The sequence below is a fragment of the Tetrao urogallus genome (assembly GCF_951394365.1).
Source record: "Tetrao urogallus genome assembly, chromosome: 7".
Classification (NCBI taxonomy): domain Eukaryota; kingdom Metazoa; phylum Chordata; class Aves; order Galliformes; family Phasianidae; genus Tetrao; species Tetrao urogallus.
Window position 1 is genome coordinate 6,121,615 of NC_136820.1, and position 14,267 is coordinate 6,135,881.

At 39.9% G+C, this 14,267-nt stretch overlaps 1 protein-coding gene across 1 annotated transcript in view; it reads right to left on the reverse strand.

Moving 5' to 3' along the window:
- The window catches only part of ELMO1 (engulfment and cell motility 1), a gene marked incomplete at both ends in the record, with an annotated part of 245,247 nt that overhangs the window by 159,998 nt on the left and 70,982 nt on the right, over positions 1-14,267 (reverse strand). The window lies entirely within an intron of this gene.

The following is a 14,267-nucleotide window of genomic DNA, read 5'->3' on the forward strand; positions in this document are numbered from 1 at the left end:
CTATGCAATGGAGTTCCCAAAAGGAGATTTATGCTTCTAAGGCACTCAACCGAGTCTTTTTCTCTCACATAACTGGTGATAGGACTAGTGGGAATGGCTTCAAGCTGCACCAAGGGAGATTCAGGCTGGATGTTAGGAAATAGTACTCCTCTGAAAGAGTGGTCAGGCACTGGAATGGGCTGCACAGGGAGGTGGTGGAGTCACCAACCCTGGAGGTGTTCAAGGAACAGTTGGATGTTGTGTTGAGAGATGGTTTAGTGAGAACTATTGCTGATGGGTGGATGGTTGGACCAAATGATCTTGAAGGTTTTTTCCAACCGTGGTGTTTCTGCGATTCTGTGATTCCATAGCTGGTAGACTCCTCAGTAATATTGGAGTACCACTGTATGCCAGGAAGTACTAATTACATAAAAATGCAGTGATACATGTGAACAGCCACCACAACACCTATTTATACAAACACTATGGAAGTATTTAAAATAAATCATGAAAAGCAGGAAAAGTTACTAAATTCAAAAGCTATGTTAAGTCTATCGGATCTTGTGGAGCCCTGAACACAAAGGGTCTCAGACAAAAGTATAAGAAATGAAATAGGTTCAACATGCTGAATTCAGGTGAATTTTTGTTACATTCTGAATCTATGAAAAGAAAGTATGGAATGATTGAACGAACACACCAAACATAACTAAGACTTGGCAGATTCCACACACACATGCATACAAGTTTCAAGTGTTCACTTTCACACATTACATACAAAAACACATATCCTCAAAATATTAACATCACCAATCTTTTGAAGGGATGAATTAAAAATACATGAGTATGTTCCATGTAGTCCATCGTTTAGATCCAAACATTTCCCTGGCTATGGACAGGCTCTTAAACAACACAGAACTGTTCAAAAAAAAAAAAAAAAGAAAAAAAAAAGACCCACAGGTATGTCTCCATCAAAAATGTTTATCTTCTGCTAGTTTTGTTTTTTTATCACTATCACCTTTTCAACATCTTCAGCTCCACTCATTCTCACACAGGAAGATCTCCCTAGTTGCTCTATGATGATATTTCTATTCTGCAAGACTCAGCTGTAAGAGACCTTAAAAGTGAATTTGCTCTCAGAGAACTGACTACGCAACAATGCTAAAGATCAGCACAGATTCTTCTTCGGTCCATCTGCTCCTGCAGTGTACTCAGGGTCAGATCCACCTACCTCACTGACAAAAGCACAGGTCGGCTACTTTTCCTCCCATTGATTCTGCAGGCCATAAAGTTGTTGAAACGTGGGATTCTGCTATCTCATCTGTTTCATCTTTAGATGTATGGATTGGTTTTTGCCAGTCAGTAATTCATAGTCACATAAAAGATTAGAAATATTAGAAAGCAAAAATGGTTCATTAAGATGTCTGCTGTCACTTTAAAAGGAGACAAAGATTTGGGGATCAGGATAGCGTGCACAATCTATTCATTTTACATGTACATTAGTTCCCTGCAGCAGGACAAGCAATACAATGCAAAGCTCACTACTTCATAATGGAGAATCAAGAATATCCTCCAATCCTAGATTTTTATGGGGGAAATGCAGCAGAAAAGTAGAAGTCAAATCTGGAAAATAAATGCTTACTGAGTTGATTGTGTTTTTGGAAATACTCACTTGCTTTTCTTTCTTTTCACTTGTATCAGTTCATCATTCAGATGAAGAAGGTAGAAGTACTTCAGGGCTATTTCCCTAGTTCAGCCTTCCATTTTTCACAAGTTACATTTATGTGCCAGGACACTTTTATGATCAGTACAAGACCATTTCTCATAGAAGACAAGCACAATAGACTTCAGCTTCTGGGAGAAAATTTCCCTTTCTGGCGTTCTCAAGCATTCCAGAAAGTGCTTCTTTTGAGAGGCTGAGTCTGGCAGGCACACAAATGCTATCCCAACTCCTGTCAATCCCAGCACAAACAACTTGGTAGGACCTCCTACACATTTGAAGTCTTCCACATTTTGGGCATGAAGTCCTGGGGAACGCCACTAGAGCCTAACCATGAGCACATTCCTGTGGGAAAGCTGTTGAGAAGCTGTCAACATAGAACCTCACAGGCACCATTTCTATAATACCTTCTCCAAGTAGAACTTCAGGTTTGTGCTGCGCATATTCTCTTCATTGCCATGCTACAGCACAGACATATATTTGGACAAATACTGGCAAGCAGAGAATGTAAAGACTCAGCTACCTCTCTGCAGCTATTGGAACATTAGCACTCATTTTACAACTGTATTCTCAAACAACGTTGAAATAAAAGCAGCATGGTGGAAAACAAAGAAACAAACAAAAAAATCTAACCCAGTGTTGACTGAACAACTCTTTCCTTCATTCCATTCTAGCATCTCAAATTATGCAGAAACACTGGCAAAAACAAATGGGAGCAAGAGAAATCTCATTCCATTTAGTAACAAGGGCTCATTTGGTCTCTTACCATCATCATTATTTTTATCTGTTCAATTGGAAAAGCCATCATCAACGCATTACGTTTTCCTGAGTCAAGTCTATATATCCAGTTATTTTCAGTTGTTTCCAAAGTTTCTGTCACTTTGGATCCCAGGATAACTAGGGCTTGATATTCAAAACTCTATTAAGTCAAATAGCTGGAGATACGCCTGCTGAAACAACACATCATCTTCCATTACTCTTCAAAAACAAAAGGAATGCAAGCTGTTCTGTTTCCTTCCTTCTCCCTCCCTCCTAAAATCACCTCTTTCTTAACACATCGAATGCTTGTGGTTGAAACGTTAACCGATTGAGAGTGGGTTTAGAAATGTAATGTAAAGCTAAATTATCCAAAATGCTAAAGTGAATAATTGAGAAGTATGCAAACATCCCCACCTACAACATCATTTATTACATATATGGAAAACAACCAGGCAAATTAGTTACATCTGTTTAGTATAAAGTCTATTGCATTTGTCTCTTTATAAAAAGCCAAGAAATACAAAGGAGATGGGTTTGCCACCTACAATTTTTCAGGTCATTTTTATTTTTTTCCATTAGATTGAGTAAAAATCTATCTTTCAGCCTCAGGGTCTGAGCAGTATTTAACAGCTTACTCTCTTACACTGTGCATGTTAGCATACCAAAACCACCAAGAATTTATTAGCCAGCTTAGGATGGTATGAAAATTCAGCCTTCTGGAAAAGATGCAAATCTAAAATCGCGTCTGTTTATGCCATTAATAAATAAATAGTAATAATAAAGCAGCACATTTCACAAGATTAGCATTATTGTGGATAAATTCCAGCCTAGGAATTATAATGAGACAACTTAGCATTATCACACAGTCCTAGCTGCATAAAGCTCTCCTCTCTATCTGTCTTGAATGGCTCCACTGTCTTACTCTTGGCTTCCAAGGCAATCTCTGAGGGATGTATAGATTTCAGTGGTAGAATGCGTGCTCACACTGAGATGCTTAATCACAGTAATGGTGTTCTGTCTGTAGATAACAGCTAATGGAATAAGCTCCCCTAGTTCCTTGTATTAATCCTAACAGTATCTTCCACATTTATGTGCTGAAGCACAGAAACCATTTCTTTACCTGTATCCACAGCCTATTAAAGGTACAAACCTTTTATTTTTGTCTTGACAGATATTGGCAGCCTATCAGAAATTATTAATCAGTGCTATGTTCAGCTATGTAAATCAGTTGCCAGGTTATGCTAATTAGTCCTGGATGCTGCTTGTAGCCACTGCTAGACACAGTAATCTCCGTTCAGTGCAAGTGCAAACTTCTGTGTTCCCAATCCTAAAGTAGCTCAGGTTAGACACTACTCTGTGCATCTTCCTTCTGCAAAAACACTACAGAATTCCCAGGAGGGAATGTGCATGGTAGAAGAACCAGTGATAGAAGAACTTAAAAAAAAAGCCTTTCTATGAAGACAGTGCAAAGGACAGTGATCGCCTTCTTCCATCTTCAATTACTTGCACTTTCTTATTTTCCTCTTTTTTTTTCCAAATCTGAAACACTGTTTTGTGGGCTAGGAAGGAAAGCAATCACCTCTTCGGTTCCAAACCACTGGAGTGCACACACTTAAATCTCCCTTAGCTCATAGGAATAAATTACAGCAATACAGACATGGATGTTTGCTCAATCTGAATTCAGAATTAGGAATGAAGAAACATTTTACATTACATTTTCACTGAAAAATGAATTGAAAACCTTATGTTAGAGCCAGTGAGCACACAACCTCAAAATTTACTCCTTCCCTAAATGCTCCTGAAGTTTTCCACACAAAATATTCCCATCTGCTCATTTATACAAGAATTACAAATATGGAAAAATACCACATAAACAATGCTTAGAGTTACATTCTTAATGAGGAAGTCATCTTCTCATTTAATTAACAGCACTGTATTCAAAGAGATGATGCACACAACATCCATCACTTAATTTAATGAGATCTAACAGTGACTTGGGAATTTCCAACCCCTACCCATTCGGAGAAAGCAAGAACTAACAAAGAGCTGCTTTCCCCTTGATAGTTATTTAATCATGCATATATTCTTCTTCTTCTTCCTATATATATATATATAGTGTATATATATATATAGTGTATATATATATATAGTGTATATATATATATAGTGTATATATATATATATAGTGTATATATATATAGTGTATATATATATAGTGTATATATATATATAGTGTATATATATATATAGTGTATATATATATATATAGTGTATATATATATATATATATGGTGTATATATATATATATATATATACACCATATATATATATATATATATATATACACCATATATATATATATATATATATATACACCATATATATATATATATATATATATATATATATATATATATATTTTGTCAGCTTTTTGAATTTTCCAACACAAAATTACGTCTGGATGATCTCTGAATTTAAAATTTATATATATATATATATTTTTAATTATTATTATTTTTTTACATACACATGTATACGCTAAAACAAGTATAATCTTCAAGTTAGATGCCTGCAAGCTCAGCAGCTGTTATATCTTTTAAAGTATATGCAGAAACTCTTTTAAGATAATTTCCATGTGAGTCACTTAAGTCACATACCAAACACATCCCTCTTCACATTTAAGGAACTCCAGTATATTTCTACTGGATATAATTCTCAGAAAACTTACAAATCATGTTTGTCAAGATCAAGTTTGAAGTCACCAATACAAAACTGACCCACCGACTCAACAGCAGAGAAATAGTAAGTGCAACTGGCCCATCATTTATCCCCTAAAGAAAAAAAAAAATCAGAATTTGATATTGTATTCCCTCGATTCACTAAGCTACTCAGTAATTTAACATAAAGCACCACTGCTCCACATGTTACCGCTAGAAGCCTGCCCCAGTCATGAACTGAATCTAACGTGGTCAGAGCTAACAAAATCTGAATGTTACGGTGGCATAAAAAAGTCAGCTAATATCATCTGATAATGCCTAACAGAGCATAGGAAAAGACGTGCACTCACATTTGCAGGCATCAATAAATTACATGTTGTGAGCAAGACAAAGTTTTTGCATAATCCTTGGTATTTTATAAGCACAGCAGCCTTACAGTTATATGGGGCTAATGCTTTGGATTCCAAGATCTTAAGCCCTGTGGAGAATGGAAATAGTTTGACATCCTCAAAGAATCTGAAATTAATGCTATGACACTGAGTAATCACATCTCATCCAATGCAGGACAATCTCCTTTTAGGTTTCATCTTAATTAACAATGACACACTTAATATTGGATAGATGTTTTGCACTGCAAAGGTTGACTCCTTTATGTTTTCTGGGCAAATGAAGTTATCAAGAGATAACAGGCTATGCACTTTAGACATCTGGGATGTTTAAAGTTAATGGGACTTTGTCATTTCAATAGGATTTTTTTCAGTATGGGAAATTAGCACCAATCATCTCCCAGCATCCATTAAGTTATCCAGTTATACTGAAACTGAGTTATCAGTTATACTGAAAACTGAGTCAAACATGCACTTGCTAGATGGAGTCGAGAAGTTAAAAGCCATAGTAGTTTATTGCTACTCCACACCTGAGATTGCCAGTGCATTTAGCAGACCTTTGTGTGGACACTGCGTGATTTCTTGTCTCATTTGGGCAAAGTCAGTCTGCTTCACACGGAACTTCTGTTGGACACTGCATGACCTAGTCCAGTTGGAATCATAGAATGGCCTGGGTTGAAAAGGGCCACCATGATCATCTAGTTTCAATCCCCCTGCTATGTGCAGGGTCGCCAACCACCAGACCAGCTGCCCAGAGCCACATCCAGCCTCCAGGGATCTCCATCCACAACCTCCTTGGGCAACATCCACAACCTCTCTGAGCTCTCACTCAAGTGAGTTTGGGACTGTTCACAAGAGACTTTCTGGAGGCTCATCTGAAAAAGTACAAGGCACATTTCCCTACAGCAAGGCAGATGTACTGCAACCATAAGAAACAATTTTTTAAGCAGCTCCAGTTCTCCTGAAGTTATGATGCAAGTATACCACCTATGTCCTGGCCAACAATTTTTGTGTTAATCAAACCACAGCAGTCAAGAAGTACCCTGGGATAAATGGGAATGGAATATACCCATTTTAGACAGAAATGCTATTATTAATGCAGGCCTTTTCACGACCTCAGAACTTTTTTTTATGGGGACCGACTGTTTTAATCTTACCATAATCATCCTAACCAACAGAACAATTATCAAACTAGTAAGAGGACAGCCACATAGGAAAACACTGTGAATAGTGCTAGTGGTAAAGCAAAACAATGATAAAGCATCTGAAGTTGACAATTAAAAATAACCACAGGTTAAATGTCTTCAGCTAATTGGGAGCCAGATGCAGCACAAACAAAATCTACCTGAGTAATTCTATCTGTTTGCAAACACTATGAGAGGTGTAGATTAGATATACCTCATGTTGGCAAGTCTAATTTAGGCATGAAAAGCCTTTTTTCAGCTCAGGAATCTTCATGCCTGGTAAGCATGGTACATCGTGACTTACGTTCATATGCTGATGTACAAGCATGAATGGTGCTGACTGATGCTTCAAAGTCTACTTAGTAAGGAACATTTCAGAGCTTTTTAACAGGCATTTTGTCTAGAAGCTAATGAAATGATACAAAGCGCTTAACAAGTGTACATAAATATTTATTTTAGCTTATGGCCAAAACATGCAAGTTGTACAGCCTAGCAACAAGAAAAAGAATCTCCAGACCTTTTCATTAAATCAAATGGAAGGTTCAAAGCCACATTCAGCCAAATCTTGGGCCTCCCGAGTCAGAGCCTTTTAAGAATAAGACTATGATAAGAGCATCTTTTTGATTTCTTTACACTTCTGGTAAATTTATCTAAGCCTGACCTCTCTGATGTAGCATTTGCCTCTGAGATTAAGGCAGACTGATTGAAACACCTTTCAGTATTGGTTCCCTTAAAAAAGAAAGAAAACCTACTTAAATTGTAACAACTGATAAACCAAAAACTACCCTATGTAAAATAAACTGTCAGCATCTGTAATATTTTAGTTGCTTTTGAACCTAAGCCCCAGTAGCAAACTCATTTTCTACAGCCAAATTTTCCTCCTGCACAAGTGAAAAACAAAAAACAAAAAAACAGGCTTTGTAGATACCAAAGAGAAGGATCTGGAAAATAAGACCAATACTTTTTAAAACCTTTGAGTCTATGCTTCTGTCTTCAAACAAGTCAGTGTATGCTCTTACTGAAGCATGTTGCCCTCAGTAGTAAGGCAGCTGAAAAAAAAAACCAAGACTAGATACTTATGGTGTGGAATTTCAGTTCACCTGACTTCCATTTTCCTTTGTATCCCTCAACAGGAATGGGAAATGTGAAGAGCTGGAGCTGTGCTCTGCAAAATTGTATGTAAGTTCTGCCTGGCCTAAGCATTTTTCTGCTATACTTCTAACTGCTTCCAGATCAACACCAAAAAGAGAACGGAGTTGCACCAAAATGGAGGAAGATTACAATAATTATGGGGCTTTTAAAAGAGTACATAGCAATACCTTTTGTGTAGGGGATAAGCAACTAGCAAAGTACACCGAACAATCAGAAGGTTCATAATTCACATATGGAGATGGTTTTAACTCACAGAGGGAAAAAAAAAGTCAATTATTCCCAAACGAGTTGTTCTTCTCCTCATCATCTCTTAATTTAGTACAGGCCTGAATTAATGAAACTGCACAAACTATCTCTTCCCAGGCTGTAATTCTACATAAGCGAACAAAGTTGAAATACTTTGTGTGCTTTACTGTTCAGTGTCTCTTAAATCTTGCATCAAGCAAAATGCACGAGGAATGGGATAAGGGAAGAGCAAAGCAGTTATGTACATATAAGTAATAAATACGTTTATATGCATGCATGCACACAGTGGAAAACTGCATAATCTTAAAGAAAAATGAGTATTTATAGCAGCAATCTTTAAATATTAATGACTATGATGATTAATATTAAATAAAACTCACAATGTTTCACAAAGCATTATTACTGTGCTAGCATTTGGTGTGCAATCAGCCACCTTGGCGAACCAGACAATGTCCATACTATCCAAGCAAAACAACCTCATTGCATCTGATTCGTTTTTGAGGGTTTGCTTCTTAAACTTATTTCTTTTGCTTGCAAATTCTGAGGGTCATGCAGTGCAAAGTAGCAGGAAACAGAAGTACAAGATCCACCTCTAAGAGAAGGGGGTTGGAAACAGTAGATGTAAGATAAGCCTTCTGTAACGATACACACACGACACTCTTAACTCGTCACCACCAGCACATCCAAATGAATGGAGCTTGCCTGCCCCCAGGAGTTGATAACTGCACAGGAAGTGAGTGACAAGATTTCCTGACGGTGTAATCACAAGTAATACATTAAAAGCATACGCAAGAAATGCAACGTTCTGTTGACTCTAATTTTACATTAGGACATGTATACTTTTTTTAAACAGATTTGCTTCAGCACAGGCACATTCTTTTAATCAGAAGCATTTTAAGACCTTTATTTTACAACTTCATAACTAAAAATATTGTAAAAAAAAAAAAAAAAAAACCCTAAAAAAAACCCTCTTTTGCCCTCTATCTGTCATTAAGAAATGGATTAAAGGACATTTCCTCCAACTAAAATTTATATTAAGCACAAAATGATCCAAAAGAATTTAAAAAAAATAACAATAGCAGACTGATTATACAGACTCAGTTCATTCACACAGATTAAAACTACAGATACTTCATTCCGATTAGCTTTAACTTCATTCTTACAATGATAATAAGAAAGGTCAAAGCAGCCTAGCAACCCACCAAAATTACATACAATTTTTTCATCTGTTCTCTTCCAGAAGAACTAAAGCTATGGAGAATTCAGCAGTGTGGTAAAAAGGTTATTCACGTTAACAGTGTGCAAATGGTTAGATGCCCATAGCCTCTGACTAACAATTCTGGTAAACTGCATTCAGCTGCACGGAAAACAAGAACAGTGCTTTAAACGTATGGATTTGCTGGTCCCCAGTTCTTGGTCAGCATGACTGACCCATGCACTTCTTCCTGTAAAATTACTGCCTCAGACCATCAGTACTGCATTTATATAATCTTAATAGCCCCTCTAACAGAGATATCAAGCTTCGGGTACATCATAAGGTCAGACTTTTCTGGTTACAAAATTGAGTAATTTTTTATTTTAAAAAATTCATCAGGATTCCTCTTACTAAGTGTCACGCCTCCACTTTGCAGTGGAAATTCTCTTGTATACCTTTGTTAACACACACGGCAAACTGGTTGTTCGGATTTGCTGATCAACTCATGGCTTTCATCAGCCACCTCACATTCTGATCATTTTCCATTATAAGCACAACACCGCAAGCACTTGGGCTAAGAACAGTATCTGCCCCTGTTACATACAGCAAGCAGTAAACTTAAAACCATCAAAGACTCACAGATTTCACTATTTATGCTTTCAGGTGCATAAACAAAGTTTCAGGTGCAAAACAGTGATGTTTTGTTGTTTTGAACTCAAAGTCAGCTCAGGCCATGCTCTGCAAATCAGACCTAGCTTTTGTGATTAGCTCTTTAGCCATGTTCAAAATCTCATGTGTTACAGATCTGCAGAGATTGCTGGAAACAAAGAAATCCAGATTGCATGAAAGCATCCCTATCTTTGTGCTTATTAGTCTTGCACAGACACTAGGGCACAGGAACAAACCAGTACTTCAAAGGGAAACAATACCGAAATGTGGTAGACCAAAAAGAAACCATGCTTATAGTTGTACAAGAACCTGTAACATGCAGGCCAAAAAAAAGGAACTTCATTCTCCCCAAGGTATCATCTAGGCTAAACAGCATCCAGCTGCTGGCGTTCACCTCAGAAACAGGAACTTAAAGCACAAAACAGTGGTTTCTAATATTTCTAAGGCTAAAATGATTCTCTAAGTGATGCTATGAAAGCGAGCTGTTCAGCAGCTTTTGTGATCAACCTGCATTTGGTAGGATGCTACTGCCCTCTGCTGTGTGATGCTATAAATTCGGTAGCAGCTTTTTTTGGAATACACAAGGTTCAGCGTATTCCAAATAATGTCACGCCATATAAACACAGCAAATGAAGGATTTAGAACCTCAGCTGATGATTTGATATCAAAGCACTAAAGAAAACAGTCCTGACAGACAGTCAGTATTGCTGTTAAAAGATCTAAGTCTTCACTTAGAAAACGTTCTGTGAGATTACAATGCAGAGATACATGCTGCACAACATTCTAGAATATTCAGTTAACAAAATTAAAGTATTCCTTTGTTTTTCTACAACTGTAATGGGGATTTGTTTGGGTTTGTTTGCTTGTTTGTAAGTAGAAATTTAAAAAAAAGACTAAATAATCTCTATAATGATTCAGGAATTCTAACTATAAAATTAACAACTGGGCTTATCAATTGCAGTTAGTATACAGTTAGTATAGAGTTTATAGGGTTAGTATAGGGTTAGTATACAGTAGTAACACCCTTAGTTGTATGCTTGGTATCATCAATCACTCACTTATATTTCCTTCCTCCATGCCATTTTCTTATAATTTAAGTTTGTTTTTGTGTGTTGTACTTTCCTAGTGCAGGTTTCAGTACCCCTACTTGTGGTTGCTCACCTGGGAATGTAGATTCTTAGCTTATAAATAACACAAACTCCAAAGCATTCCCTGTTGTATTCTGCTTTTAAATGCTTTTCTTAAAACAATTCCCCACAGAAAGTTTGTAACTGTTTTTTGATTCAAAGGCTAGTAAGCTTTAAAAAGCGCACCATTGCCACAAATGTATTTTATCCCTCCAGATTCTTTAATTGCACACAGTAACAGGATCTTACTGTTGGAGTAAGATGATTTGGATTTGTTTTCTCCCAAAAGAAACAAAACCTAAACAAGAAACAACCTAGAGCTATAACCCCACTTCAATAACTTCACTTCCCTCTCAGATACTGAAGCTGAAGATGCAGTTCATTCTCAATTAAAAAAAAATAAGACACTCCTGTTGAACAATAGTATTTTTTAGCTGACAAAGTGCTGTATAAAATAGTGTTATTGAGCTCACTGCACTGGTTCTAGTTCAGGAAATAAACAGGAGCCCTTCATTTTGGAGCAACCTATGTATTTAATACACAAGATAATTTTTGAGGTTCTGGAGCAGCTCCAAAGAAGGGCAACAAGGCTGGTGAAGGGCTTGGAGAATATGGCCTATGAGGAGCAACTGAAGGAACTTGAATAGGACTTGAAGCCTTGCAAAGCACTGCATGTGTAGCAGTGAAGAATTCTTTCAACGGAATTTCACCAAAAATATAAATGACAGCTGCTTACTGAGAGCATGGGAGGTGAAAGCTGACTTTTCTCCCAGGTGCTCAGTGCTGGAAGGACCTGAGGAACCAGGCTCACACTGGAGCATTGACAACTGCCAGTCAGGCAAAAGGCAAGGACTGCCAACGCACGGGTGCTCAGACATGGAACTGGCACCCAGAAAGGCTACAGGTCTCCATCCTCTCTGGGGCATCCCAGCTTAACTGAGCTGGGCTGAATCAAGCCCACGGCACCGACAATCAATCTTCTAAAGGTGCCATCTGCACCAGAGGCCTTCACAAAAAAAAAGGATGAGCCAAAGGGAGAAAAGCTACAAGATGGCTGAGAAGGGACACCTGCCCCGTTAGCTCACTAGGCAGCTTAATAACTGCTACTGCCTCTGTCATCTAGACAAGGTGTGAAAGCAAAACATTGCAAATATCCATGAGAAAGGGGCACACTGGGATCACCTGGTACCATCTTAGCACAGGCACAGCAAGCCATCATGACATGTGAATACAACTGGCTTTGGTCTTGGTTCAACAATGATCTGCACATGCCCTTGGCACATCATTTGCAATTCAGTCACCTCACAGGAAACAAACACCTCCCTTTCCTCTTCACCTGATGGTAGAGGCTGAACACTTCCACACTGCTTGAGTTACATTGGGGTCAACTAATCGGGGGGGCTGCCATCTACACACCTGTGCCCCTAAGCTCTCTTCTCAAGAACTGCTATACCAGAGACTGCAGAGATCAAATCTGTCCAAACTACTTCTCAGGAGGCACGACTGATAGCCAGCTGTTCTTTGTGCACTGCCATGGAGGGCCTGGCTTCACCTCCAACCATTCATTCTGAGGCCAAGGAGAGAACAGGCTGAAGACAGCAGCCCTAATCAGCCTTCCATCCCCCAGGTGCAAAACCCCAGCACCAGGCCCCAAGGAGCTCACAGGCCCTCCAATGCACCCCCTGCAGTCCCAGTGCGGCCGCCCAGAGGACGCCAGGCCCTCTCCTCCACACCCCTCTCCTTTGGCATCAGGGCAGAAGAGATGCCACCTTCTCACGCTCCGGGGCCACAGCTGACGGATGGCAAAGGACGGCCGATACAAACACAGCAACTCCACTGCTTTTAATGACTGCCTCTCCCTCGGCTGCCTGTGGGGTGTCAGCATGCTTTGCTCCTCCTCCACCCCAGGCAGCTGCAGGGTGCTGGAGAAGCCCCTGCCCCACTGACCCTCTTGCTACATTCTTGCCACTGCCTCCCAGAAATGGCGCCATGTTTGGGCCAGCACATGGCACTCAGAATCCTGTCGCCATGGTCACCCAACTGCCCTCAACTGCAGTCCCTCAGCTGACACAGCCAAAGGCAGCAGCAGCTCTACTCTCAGAAAGATATACTTGGTATTTCTTGTGATTTCTGAGGACGGGATGGAGCAGCCACCTGCTAAGAAGAGGCGGCTGCTGGAAGAGGCTGATGACATCGAGCCCATGGAGGTGGACCCGCCTGGCAGCGAAGAGGAGCCCATGGAGGTGGATCCACCCGTGGCAGAAGAGCTGATGGAAGTGGATCCACCTCCATCGGGGCAGACCGGCCATCTCTCTGCTGCTGCCAGGCCAACCAGGAAGAGGTCGCGCCCCAAATTTCATCACAGGGGCGCCAGGATCCGTCCACCTCCCGCAAAACGGCCGCCTCGACGCCGGCGCTGATCCTCCCGTCCTGTAAGTTTGCCCTTACCCGCGAGAGCCCCAGCTCACGGCCATCCTGCGGGCTCACGGGGAGCCTCCATTGCCTGGTCCTTCCGTTCACAGCCAAGGCTCCTACAAGCCCTTCCTTCCCGACCCCCTCCCTCGTCCCTTCCCAAGTCCTCTTATCTCTTCTTCACCAAGTCCTGAGCAAGAGGGCAGGGCAGGGACTGCCATCCTCGGAGCTGCTGTGCTGGGGCAGCGGGACGAGTCTGACAGAGGGACCTCAACTGCCGAGGGCCTCAAACATCACAGGGGCACAAGGATCCCGTAAGTTTACTGCTAGCTGGGAGGGAGAGCCCCCACTCAGAGCCATCCCGCAGGCTCATGTGAATACTCTATTTTCTGTTAATCCTTCCCTCCACAGCCAAGGATCCCATGAGCCCATCCTTCGCATCCCACACTCCCTCATTCCTGCCCAGGGACAGAGGAGGGATAAAAAGAAATCACAGACGCAGCTGCTCCTATGTCGAAGCAGACTTCGGTTCAGACAGGAAGAAGTGCTGAACTTCAGCAGGAAGATCCGGTCCAGAGGCTTTGTTTGGACTTGAAAAGAAAGACTGGACCATCAACAATTAACAGTTCAAAATGAAAAAGAAGTAAAAAACATAAAAATAAACAGTTTTTCTGTTTTAAAAAAGAAAAGCACTGATTGTGTCTGTGCTTTAGGAACCTTACA